General features: G+C 44.5%; 1 long non-coding RNA gene across 1 annotated transcript; it reads right to left on the bottom strand.

The window, feature by feature from the left end:
* Nucleotides 1-1,473: 1,473 nt before the first annotated feature.
* Nucleotides 1,474-12,127, bottom strand: LOC115251498 (uncharacterized). The gene is made up of 3 exons (XR_003890065.1): nt 12,036-12,127; nt 1,635-1,688; nt 1,474-1,552 (listed from the first exon to the last, which is right to left on the bottom strand). It is a non-coding gene; the product is annotated as an uncharacterized lncRNA (long non-coding RNA).
* Between the last annotated feature and the right edge of the window lie 982 nt (nt 12,128-13,109).

Below are 13,109 nucleotides of genomic sequence, written 5' to 3' on the forward strand. Positions count from 1 at the left end.
GCCCGGCTTCCAGAGTTCCTCCGGTGCTCCATCACTTTGGACTCCCACTGTTCTTCGAGGTTCTGCTCCAAGTGTTGGCCCGTTCTGTGTTCTTCCTGACAGATCCTGGCTGCTCTAAGCGCAGATGAAGGTCCGCTGGAGTATTCCGACTGGATGATGTGCGAGTCCTGTGATGGACGGGTGTCCCAGATTCCTGCCTCTGGCCTGGTGCCTGCTGGTATAGACCCCAGCACCCCTGTGACCCTGACTGGAATAAGCAGCAGGTAATGGAACAGAGAAGTCTTCTGTCTACATTACTGAAGATGCTTGGTCAGTAAAGGTGTGTTCTTCTCTTTGCTTCTCTTTTATTGTGAGAGACTTAACAGAGGACACAGAAATCAAAGACAAATTCTTTATTACAGTCAGAGGTAAAACCCAGACACTTGTGTGTAAATGTTGCTGACAGGTAAAAATGCTGGAAGTCACCAAACTCTCCAAACCACTATTTTCCCAACAATTTCATGGCTGAGTTGAGGCAACTCTCCTCCCATTGCTCTCCAGTCGGTGCTGTAAATAATGTCCAGTTGATTAAAGCACTTCTAGTCCGTTCTTTAAAAAAATCTTGCAAATGTCCGCTGATTCCTCCGAGTGGACATCAGAGACCCTCCAGTAAACCTAATTTCTGGTCAAACTGTCTAGCGCCATCATGTCCTGTACACCACACAGTTTAAGAACATCTTCACTTCGTTGTTGGACCAGGGTATCTCCAATATAAAGAAATAAGTGTCGTTGCTGCCGTTTAAAATTTTGAATTTCAGTTTTCTGAAACGTCAGCGACATCAATCCCCTGGACAACAGCACATTCTTTCCCATCTTCAGTTTTGCCTCCAACTGCAAAGTTACACTTTTGGGTAAAGTTCAGGTCATTGGCTGAACTGGGATCCTGGGTCCACTTGTGTTTGTTTGTAGGTTTGCACCATAATAAAGTTCTTGGGGATTCATCCAATTGAGGGAGGGGGCATCCTAATCCTGCTGGAGCTCTGCGGCCTACTGTAATACACGTGTGAAGACAGTCAGTAAACACCTCAGCTGAGACAGTTCTGAGGTGGCCCAGTCACCTCATGAGGTTTCCGTACACGCAAACTGCTCAGACACCCCATGACGGTATCTTCAGCACCAGAACTACGAAACGCCGATGAGAATTCCCGACTGTCTGCATTGACTGCTAAGTTTTTTCTAGGGGTATCTTGATTCTGCGCTGGCATCATAAAAGTAGCACCTTTCCTGTAAAGACAAGTGGTGATGCTTGGAGAGCAGCTCGCCAACATGATGGCGGATATTTTGGCAGCTGCCGGTGGTGTGGTAATGATATTTTTGCTTTATGGACCTGCTGGTTCTTATCAGACACTAAACATATATGAACTACAGTGGACTCAACATTAACCACTAGCAAACCACTACTAGCAAATTCAACTACTTTATTAGCAAATAATCCTCCTGGTAGCCAAGAGCTGACCGTGCTGATTCCTCAGATGTGGTAACAGGCTCTGATCTTGTTGCATCGTATCATTCGCTGTCAATTATAAAACACAATATTTAAACAGAACCAAGACATAATTTCATTCAAATAAAAGGTCATCTCTGGCACAGGGTACCTCTCATGGGATATGCATCCTGCAACTGTGGCTCTTCCACAGGTCAACCTCTATCTTTAAAAGAGCATATATTAGCTTTATAAACTACCATTTTTTTTAAAACACAAGTTGTAATACTATACACACAATTTCTATTTATACTGTACATCATATAGGGTGCATATGACCTGCACCTTGTGATCTATCTATATCTCAATCTGGGTGAACAGGTGCAACCTCGAACAGGGGCACCGTCCTCTGAAAATGAATCCCCACGAATTAATTTAGATATAATTACAGAACATACTGTTCATCAGTCAGCACAAACTCATAGTCTTCACACATTCCCACACATCGCGAGCTGCGCCCTCCAACTTTTTCCATGCTACGTCACTTTGCGCCAAATTGCTGTTAATTAAAAAAAAATTGCCAAGTGCTTGATAATTATTAAATTTCTACACTGATAAATATGTGAGTTGCTGTTTAAGTCAGATTCAAGATCAACACAGCCATCTTGCTAGGACTCTATCCCAAAATACAAAAAATGGATCATGTTCTCTTCAGCCAACAATCACAAAAGCACTTAAAAACCTGACACCCCAGTGGTGACGGACCAAACATGTGCGACACGTGGAGTCAGTGAAAGTGCTGATTAATTAGAGTGCAGCTAATTGGCAGACTTCCGAAATAAACCAAAACGACCTGGTGACACTAAATATGATATATGTAAACGATTAGCCACATGGCACCGTGACCGAGGGGGGTGGGAGGGTTAGCGGAGACAGCAAAAGTGTATAAAATTACATCAATGGAGGGGGAGACTAATCCAGCAAAGATTGAATAAGGGCAACTTTTATTGTGGTTTTCTGTTGCTACTTACTTTAATACTTATTTCCATTGATTACTTTTGTTGCAGACAAAAATGAAACCATTTTAACAACCAATAAAGACAACACATGTTTGCACTCATCAGGTGACTCAGGCCGCTTTTACGCAAGTCACCGTTTAACCCAGACGTGACAAATGGACCATGCAAGGCTAAAAAGTCGTAAAACTTTGTTTTATAGACGTTCTCATCAACACACTGCATTTCCTCCAGGGAAAATCAAGTACAGCCATCAATGACGCAAACGACATCACCCAATGATGGAAAAGTAATTCTCTCATCTCTCCCTGGTAGCGTACGGTAACTCTATATCCGCTGCTCAACCATCGCCAGGCGATTAAAGCCAATCTGAGCCAACCAAATGAAATGGAGTCTCCAGGAATGTTCCACTTGACCATCCAGAGCATACCAAGTGAGATGGAGATGCTGTGGCGGCTCAAGTTTCACCGGACTTTCTAACGTCGGAGCAGCCGGCCAAACATTTAGGATAATAAAACATCTGATGGGCCTCCGTCTGCCAAGAACCACGACTGAGTCATAACAACAATAATAACAGACCGATTTATGTGACTTGGTTCCAGCATGTGAAGTCACCTGAAATCAATAAAAATACTTTTTACGACATCTGATAATGTAAAAGCAAAAAAATAATGAGATTAAACAATTTGATTATCGAGAGAAGAAGCAACATCAAAGCCCCAAAGATCACAGACTACATGGAATGGATCGCTGACCTATAAAAGGATCACTTTGATCTTTTAATGTGTTCAATATTTGCATGGGAACCTATTTGAAGACCAGTTGACATCTTTAACCCTCACTAGACTCAAACCCTGCAATAAATGAATCTAAACGGAATTAACTGTTGCAAATTTAGCACCTGCTACTGACACACACACACACACACACACACACGCATGCACACGCACGCACAAACAGTAGTTCTTAAAATAGTTTTATTTGCAGAAAAATGGAAATAAGTATTGAAGTAAGTAGCAACAAAACACACACTGTCACACTCACCTTGATCTTTGGGTCACTGTCACTTCTAAATAATAGGGCCACCCGGGATGGCACACAGGCAGGCACGCACACACACACTCACTATGAACTGAAAACATTCGAAATCATGCACATTCATTAAAAAAATACTTCAATACTAGAACTTGCAGCTATATGTTGAATACTGGCTGTTAGATGGTTTTTACAAACTTGCTAAGCGTGTGTCCTGTCTCCCTGGACTAATCTGCCCAAAGAAGAGGTGTAACAAAGGTGAGGTGAGGCTATTTCAATGCTAAGCTATTTTAGCATTAACAATCCACACTAAAGGATCAGAACATTAATAGCTTATTAAACGACTGCAAGTAATTATATAAATAAAATATGCAAGCTAAATGATAATATACAATCTTTCAGAAAGTGGAGTTCACAGAAAATATTATCAATACAAGCTGGGCTAAGCTAACATGAGGACATTTGTAAGTGTTATGCTAAACAGCTGTATTAGGAATTCTGACTCCTGCCATTTTGTCTTCTTCCACCTGCCTGAACAGTTACTTAGCAAAGAAGACATCCCTGACCAAGACAGCCGAGGAACCCCTCGGTGTGGAGAATCGAGGTGTTAAAACGTGGAACTGATTTATTAAGTTCTAATTGTTGGTGTGGATGTCTCGCCGTCAGACTGGGGCTGAGGTTACACACAGACTCCGCTGAGTGCTAACTTCTGTCAGCTGGTAGATTCATGGCCGATCAAAACTTCCCGCTGTGGATGAAATACTTCAGAAAAACGTTGTTGCCGCGGCTCAAAAACCGCCTCGCTTCGTAGGAGCGCCAGGGTTTGTCCTCATCTATGGCAAACTGATGATTGATGAGGAAGCAGGAGGACGCAGAGGAAGGGGGACGGAGAAAAAATAGAAAGGGGGAAGAGAAGAGGCAGAAGAAGAGTTAAAGGCCTAAAATATCCCGATGCAGCAGGTCGGCGAGGGCAGAGACAGGGGTCGGCGTGTTCGCCAGCACCGTTTGCGGGTTCACGGACCGGCACACGTAACGCATGACTGAGTGGGGATAGCAGCAGATTGAAGAGGCTAAAAAAGTGAGGCTTGTCTGGCCGGGCTATTTGCGGAGCAGAAATTCAGCTACAGACACATAACGTTGTCCCATGATGGATCAGCAGAAGTTCACACGGGCGAGACTTGGACGGGGTCGTATGGAAAACAAGCCACCGAGCCGCGTGCCAGCGCCACAACCTCAGGACTGTGCACATGATCAGGGTTAAAAACTCAGGTTTACAACATATCATGTAAATATTTATTTTTATCCGCTCTTTCAGTCCGACGATTCTGGAGTAGCCCGGACAGACGTGCGCCTGTTGAACATTGAGGTTGTTCCTTGCAGTCTGTCAGACGCCTCCAAATCTTGCACCCTTGACCCAGCTACGTGCACTAAAAGGGTTCGCTGCACTGCTAAGATGTGCTTCTGTAATCCGAATTAACTACTGTTGCACGTATCGCCACCTACAGTCACCACACTGGACACATACGCGCTGGTATCTGGGTCGTGCTGGAGTCGATTACTGGAGTCAAAGGTAAATGGAGTCTTCCAAACGATGTCCAGTCACCTTTCAGCTTTGCTACTTCAAAAAGCTGGAGCAGAATTAGCAAACCCCTGGAGGGACGATCTGCCGAGTCCCACAGCCTTCTCGGTTTATCTGCTGCGTATTTACAGCTCGTGAAATAGCGTCCATTAGCAGCGGGGTGAGAGAGAATGAAGAACAAGAGAAGAAGCTTAAGCAACAATGGGTTGGTCCCCTGGTGGACAGATAACAGCGCTAATTTGTAGATTCATGAGAATGACACACGTCTGGACTCCGTGTGTGTGCGTGTACATTTTCCTCTTAGAGCACCTGCCATTCCAGCAATATGGACAGTGTTGGAATTTGTCCACGTGTCATTAGCTGACACCCTACAGAGATTTTGAATGATGGCAGCAGTTCACCAGTTAACAGCAAGGTTTTTTTTGTCAGTAGTCATCCTAAAAATGACCCGAAGAAAGTCGAACTGCCAAAATGTTTCTGTTACAACCAGAAAAAGTGGGCGGACAGACCAATATATGCTAATAAGGTCTAAATGTAAAGTTTTATTTAGATCTTAGCTACACCTGTGGGAGAAATGAAAGGCACAGGAAACCTGATGATTTCTCGTCTTTTGTGTAGAGAATTTCAGTTGTTTCAGTTGTTTTTAAAGAAAGAAAAATTTTCCCTTTGCACCACCCTAAAATAACCTCCCCCTGGCTTCTGTAAACCCCCCTCCCCTCATAACTGGGCTGGCACCCACACACCCCACAGTGCTGATGACACCCTCCTATTAAAAGAGATGTTCAACACATAATCTCCTCGTTAATTGATTTCTCATTTAATTCCCCGGTCGATTTGCTGTCGCTCTAAATCGGTCGTACAAAGATTCCCTGTGAATAATCAGCCTGCGGGGGGCAAATTAAGAGATTAGGGACGAGTGAATGTTAAACCAGGCTTATTATAGGATAACTGAGCTCAGCTGGACACAATTGACCGGCAGATAAAATGTAATGTGCAGAAAATAATTAGTTTGATGCAAAATCTGCTGGCCAGCTCTGACTTGACATCAGTCGATCGGCACTGGTTAACTGGACCATATTCCTCCTGGTTTCCAGTACCAGACTGGGAACTCAAACACGCAAATGCCCCAACAACAACACAACACAAATCAAGAAAATGCACGTGAACTTTCAAATATGGTTTCATCAATCGTATTAAAAGAATGTTTCACGGGACTAAATTTGGGTCACTGACGTGTAAATCAAAGGGAGGTGGAGCGCCGAGACGCCGGGCCTGAACTCGATCCTCTGCGTTGAAAGTAAGAGGTAAACACACCAACAATTTTACTGAATGTCATCGTTTCCCTGCTGGGCGTTTGTCGGCAGGGGTCAAAGGGGTAGGAGAGAAAATGGGAGTGGAAACGTCATAAATCAGAAGGATTTTAGAATCTGATGACAAACCTAATTCCTGTCTGAAAAGAACCGAGCCGCCCCCCCTCCCGACTGTCATCGAAGCCGGCCTATAAACATCGCAGCTGTCACCCAAACTCGCCTGGACCGCGAAGGACATGCCATCGTGCCTCTCACATGTTCTTTCTCTGGGCCAATTCTGGACTGAGGGGGCAGTGAATTCCACTTTGCATTTTGTCACATTCGGCAGCAGTGGGGGCTGCATCGCCCCCCCCCCCCCCCCGACCCCGTCCCCTCCACCTACCCCCGTGTCATGTCTGACCATCTGCTGAAGGGCATTTAGTCCTGCAAAATCACTTTATCCTTCTGCGGCTCCTAAAACAAGTTGTGAAAACGCAAAAAAGGAAATTTGAATGTCTGCGGGGGGTGAGTGGGGGGGGGGGGGGGGGTGGTAAAGCACAAGGTGGTGATGGGTGACAAAGGGGAGTCAAGGGTCAGTGCATTGTGCTAAATGTTGTCACTGCGAAAGGTGAGTAGAAGAGCTTTGGAGACCATTTTCCACTCAACAAAAACATGCCTCACCCCCCTACTCCCCCCCAACTCCCCACCCAGACAGAAAGAGTGGTAACCAGATAGCTCCCAGTACGTCTGCTCTGTAACAGATATAACCAAAACTGGCAACTCACTCACTGGAGATTAAAAAAAGAAATCGAAAAATTACAGAGGAACATGTCCCAATTTCCTGAATCCATTTGTTGTTTTTCCCAGAAGAAAAATACTCACAGATAAATTCGCACATTTTAAATCGTTGTCAGCTGTGAACATTGATCAGATTTCCCGATAAAATCTAGCCGCAATTCACACACGAGCCGTAAAAAAGCGAAACGCTATGGCCAAGAATGACCGGTTCTGGTACACAGGTGTATTATGTGCTTTGATGTCACCTTCAAAGACAGGAAAGGAGACCTGGTTCACCCCAGATTGGGAATCCATCTTAAAAAATATCAAATATTGAGACAAAACATCGAAAATAGTGTGAATGTATACGTTTCCCAGTTTCAGCATGAAGACTGGGTCACTTAACGGGGGTGAACCGAAACCATGTGCATGCACCACCGTGCTGAAGGTCATTTATAACTGGTCACAATGTCCCGAAAAACTGCAGTGCAACATTTTTTCCAAATCTTTAAAGCTCTGTAAAATTATGGATGAAACCAACAGGATGGTAGCCTCTGTGTCCGTTTGCATATATAGTATAGGTGCTAAATTTGCCTTTGCTACCAACTCTAAGACAGTTGTCAAGATGGGGGGGGGCAAGTTTAATTTTATTCCCAAGTGACGCAGCTACCTGGCTAAAATTATCGCTGAATCCAAGTTGATGAGTAGGAAAAGAAGATAAGCGTGACACCAGAGCTGAGTGTTTGCCCTGCACCCGCTGCCTCCCTTCAGGCTGCATTGTCATTTCCAGAAAGGCGATCACTCTGACAGAGTTGTAATTAGTTGTAAGTAGACGGAGTGTCAGACAGAACAAAGCAGCTCTGGCCACAGCTACAAACACGAGCTGCTGTCCAGTTGTTTGTGGTCGAGTCCAAGCGCTCAATTTAGACGACAGACATGGCCGCTCGCGGCCGCCCCCCGGTATTAAAAGATACTGCTCTGGTCCTCATGTCCTGATTGAGCAAGTTCCTTGATTAAAAACCCAATAAGCACACAACAGTGAACCTAAACTGGTAATTTACCCACACCAGTACCGAGGTGTCACATAGCAACAGCTCTGTTTAGCAACTGTTTGGGACTACAGTGTGTGTCACAAGAATAGAAATTCCTGAGTTTGACCCATCGAACCGCCCTGACCGCCTCCCAACATGGACTCTCCATGAGCCCGCACAAACGAAGCTGCAAGTTTCCTCTGCACGCTGCTTGAAGAAAAAATGGCCACTGACCAGGATGCAGTACGTTAGTCATTGATCAGGTATCTTAAATTTATACTTACCCAAAAGGTACTTTAAATTCAACTTTCGCTTACAGTAATTGCAAGTTAATCTGCGGCATCGTGTTGTTGTTTTTTTTAACGTATTATTAAAACAAAGTTTGGGCTATTAGATGACTAGCGATGCAAACATAGCGTAACGATATTGATCGTACGAGAGGTGCATTTGCAAAGGCTAACACCTCAACTGCAACCATAGAGTTAGAGAGCTGTGGTGATGTGTGAGCTAGGGTGAACACGCAGTCCAATGACCCACGCAGGTTCGGTTCGGTCGATGAGTCTCTAAAATATAGCTGTACAAACTAAATAAATAAGCTTACACTAGGCGAATATTGGCATGGTACGTGTTCCTCTGACCAAGAGCAAGACTTATTCTGTATGTGCCCTTTAATTAAGACTTGATTTCAAGCGATGAGTCGAGTAAATGAAACACACGACTGGAACAACTGGACTCAAACCCTCAAAGAGCCATCCTCAATTAGGCTAAAACTTTCTTTCCACTGGGTCTTTACCCATGGCTGTAAATTTAACTTGGCATTCCTTTACGGAGCAGGTGTGAGGGATTAGGCTCAGATGTCTCACAAACTGTACATGTTGTGAGACATCTGAACTTGAACTCTTTCACATACAGACCGACTCGCACACCGATCTGTGCGAGCACCAGGAGGATATACATAAATAATGGTCCGCTCCACCCAGGCCGAGGCACTGACAACCAGGCAGCACAAAGACAAGTGTCGGCTACGCTTGTGAAAAAGCCTATGACAGACAGACTAAAAGTGCAAGGGCGAGTGCCTCATCTGCTCATAGTCAGTCATTTTTTGACTCTCGACAACTGTTGTCCTCCGCTTGCAGAAATTTAAGTTCAATGACCACGAATGGCAGCTGTCTCACCTGTGTTTTTATGTTTACGGCTGACAGAAAAAAAAAAAAAGACAACTTTGTAATAAAGACAAACATCCCAGGGTCAAAGGGGCAGCGAGGGTCTGAGGTGCACATGCAGAGCTCGACTCATGAGCAGCTGACCCACTCACCTCACAGTATGGGTGTGTCAGTCCGACCCTTTTCTTAATCTCAGTTTAACACACTGAAGGTGCCAGTACTAGATTACCCACATGAGTAGCAGATATTCAGGTAAAATGAGCCAAAAGAGCTAAAATTTAAGCGTTCACACTGGATCATGCAAGGGCTGAGTGTAACCTCTAAACTCTTCCGTTTTGTTTTTTTTGTGTGTGTGATTACGCGATCAAGTTCTGCTCGACAGCCAGCCTTTGTCTTCCAGCTGTGCGTGTCAGGGGCTTAAATCAGGGACTGGTGGATTAAGAGCAGTTGGTCAGCCTGTGTTTCTGAAACACTGGTTCCAGGAGTTCGTCCAACATGTGCAGCCGCTCCAAAACACACCACGAAAAAGACGCCTGCGGCTCCCCATTTTCCCGCGTTGAGTCATGACACAGCAAAGGGGGGGGGGGGGGTTCTGCACTCCATGGTCCGTTACTGGGAATCATCCTAACTTTGCAACGAGTGCTTCTCGTACCACAATACCATGTTGTTTTGTGGGACGGTCCGACTTCCTAAATGTCACCGGGCGTTCTTCGAATGTGTCCTTGGCATCTCCCCAACCGGTGCAGGTGAGGTCCATGAAAGAGTGCAGCTGCCACCCTCGAACTCACATTCAGACACGCACCAGTAGGCATGTATGGCCCCCATAGCTAGATTGATGGTGGTGGGAGGAGGAACCTGGGTGGTTGTCCTGAGATCAGGCCAACTTTAACACAGCAGACACACTGAGGTCCACAGTCATATAGTAACTTTTTTATGTGACAAGCATTATAAAGGTGATTTATAGAACGCATGTGTGCTGGACCCAACGTTTTCCAGAACATTTAGGTAGGGGGATTAAGTCCGGGTTTTCAAATCCGCCTGGTTGTTCACATCACCCTGTTGACCATTAAAGAAACTTCCTCTGAAAATAATGAGCGCAGCAAACTCTGAATGCCCTCCCCCCAAGGTCTGAGAAGGACGGCAGAGGTCATTGTGAGAACACCCTTATAAGTGTTGTTAGTTTTATGGGATGGCCTTTAATGTAAGGCAGCGACCTACGGCTCGTTCCCCCTTGTAATGGTTCTTTTACACAAGACCTGAGCTACGATGCTAAAAGTGCTCTCAGATGGTTTGGTAGAGTACGGCAGAGATCCGGTAAGACAACTAGAGTCAGTGCCTGATGGAAGTCATACATTTGTTCCTGAAACAAGAGGGGTCAAATCAAGCTAATAGCTTGAACAAAAGACAAAACACAGTTTAAGGAAGAGTGAATCATCACACCAAGTCAGTGGAAAACCAAGACAAAGCTGAAACTGTGATGGGTTTAAGGCCCGGCACGTCCTGGAAACCTTCTGACTTGTTTTTTCTACACCAGTGATGTGTTACATGCCCTTGTTCAGTCTTATCATGCCCAGGAAGCACAGGGGGAGTCCAGGTTTTCTGATTGCTCAATCCAAGACTGCTTGATCATAAACTGGATGGGGACTGTGGAAGGACAGTGGGACCATTATCTGCCCCTTTAAACAAGAAGAACAGGACTATACCCGCTAAATCCACCTACAGTGAATCCATCTACTGCAATGGCACAAACGGACATCCTTTATAATCACAGATTCATGCCTCAGCACAACACAATGTAGCATCTTTTCTTGCTAACTATTGTTCCCGCTTTTCTCAAACTCCAAAAATCAACTCTCTTTGGGGGTTTCAGAATCCAGGTCACCGGTCCGACCAGTCACACTATCCCGCTGGATCTCTGAGGACCTGACGGCTAACCACCAAGCTGCACCGGACCCCTCTCATTTAGACACAGCAGCTTCCCAGTGGGACTTCTCAGTACTTAGCAGGCAAAGCACCATGGGATATCCTGGGCTGGAGTTTTTATCAGAACCACCTGCCTGGGCCGGTATCTCAAACATCTCTTTTCCCTCCTGAGGAAGAGGAAACTAATTTAGAGCGTTTCCTGCTGACCTGGACTTCAGGCTCTGAAGTTTTCCCGAGGTGTCAGACCTCGGTTTGGATTGTACGATGACGATACATCAACGAGCATAATCGGTGATGACAATGTGGCCACACAAACATGCAGCGATGTTTTCTGTCTAATACTTAATTAAATAAAATTGCTAATGCTGCAGCCGCAATAGCAAACATACAATGTAATGACAAGATAGCTTTAGCACAATGCAGTGTGCTACAATGGCAACATTGTAGAATTAGCAAATATGTACAAAATAACAATTTCTATTACTTTTGAGTAGATTTTTATTCCCAGTATGTCTGAGATCAATTGTTTTAATGGTTCGTTGATCTTGAAAATTATCTGGATCAGAGCGAAGCTAGATTAAATTCTCCCACGTTTTGCTCTAATCTTTATGCTAATTAGCAGTGCCACGTGGACTTCGTGTCTAAACCATTTAAAATGTCATAAATTCGTAATCTTTGACACGTGAAACGCGCGTTTTACCCAGACACAGGTTGTTCACCCCCCCAAACATCAGAACCTACTGTCAAACGCACCAGTCACCTGTCGCAGGTAAAATCCTCTCGTGTTAAACCGAACGGTGTTTGAGCGACTGCTGATTTTACTGGGAGATGAAGTGGTTCCAGCTGTGCGCCCCGGTGTCAGGAGGATAATAGTGACTTAAAATGAAGCAAAATAGTCCCTTAAACACAACCTGCCGGAACAAAAACATTTGGTTGCTTCTTCCGGGAGCCGAAGGACGGATGTGAAGACCCAAACGAGATTTTGGGTCACAAGGTTCCTGTAAATGCAATGATCAAAGGAATATAGGCATAATTTATAATGATTAATGGGCTGATAATTGATTTAATAATAATAATACGCAGATTAATCACAGATGAATTGTATGATTTATTTGAAACAAATCATTTGTTTGAAATAAAACTGAAAAAATATGCCATTTATTAAAGCTTGGCAATGTAGTTTCCTTTTTTAAAAAAGAACTGTTAATTAAAACATCAAACATCACTCTCAGACACTCACTGGGGGGCAATTTGGAGTCTCCAATCACCATTTATGTCCATGTATTTAAACTGTGGGAGGAAACTGGACCTAGAAAACCCACCCAGACGATTTAAGAAGCATAATGAACTCTTGTTACTGGACTAAAGTCTGTAAACGGCACCAGGTTGAGCAATGAAGCTAATGCTGCTCTTGAGTTTGTGGCCAATAGTACAACTTGCAAATGCTCGGGGGAGGAATATTTTCACATTCAGGGCTTAATGGTATTCTCAGATTTGCTCATTAACTCCACACACACTTGAATATTTTTTCAGAGAATCTGAGAAGATCTGCACTTCTGAGACTATAAAAACGTTGGCCGCATCCCTGGATTCTCTACGCTTCCCCTTTCAGTTTTGACATCTGTATCATCGCTTTATCAATCCTGAAATAGTTTCAAGATGTTCCTTAAAGCAGGGAAACCGCTGGTGTGAGGTGACTGGAGCTACGTGAGGAAGAGCATTGATTTAGTACTTCGGCACATTTGTCAGGTGCAGAAAAAAGCCTCAGAAAAAGGGTCTGGGTCTCCTCTCAAGGAGCATTCCCCGAGTTCAGGGATAGCAAGTGAAAGAGGGG

The sequence above is a fragment of the Takifugu rubripes genome, chromosome 1, assembly GCF_901000725.2.
Source record: "Takifugu rubripes chromosome 1, fTakRub1.2, whole genome shotgun sequence".
NCBI lineage: Eukaryota > Metazoa > Chordata > Actinopteri > Tetraodontiformes > Tetraodontidae > Takifugu > Takifugu rubripes.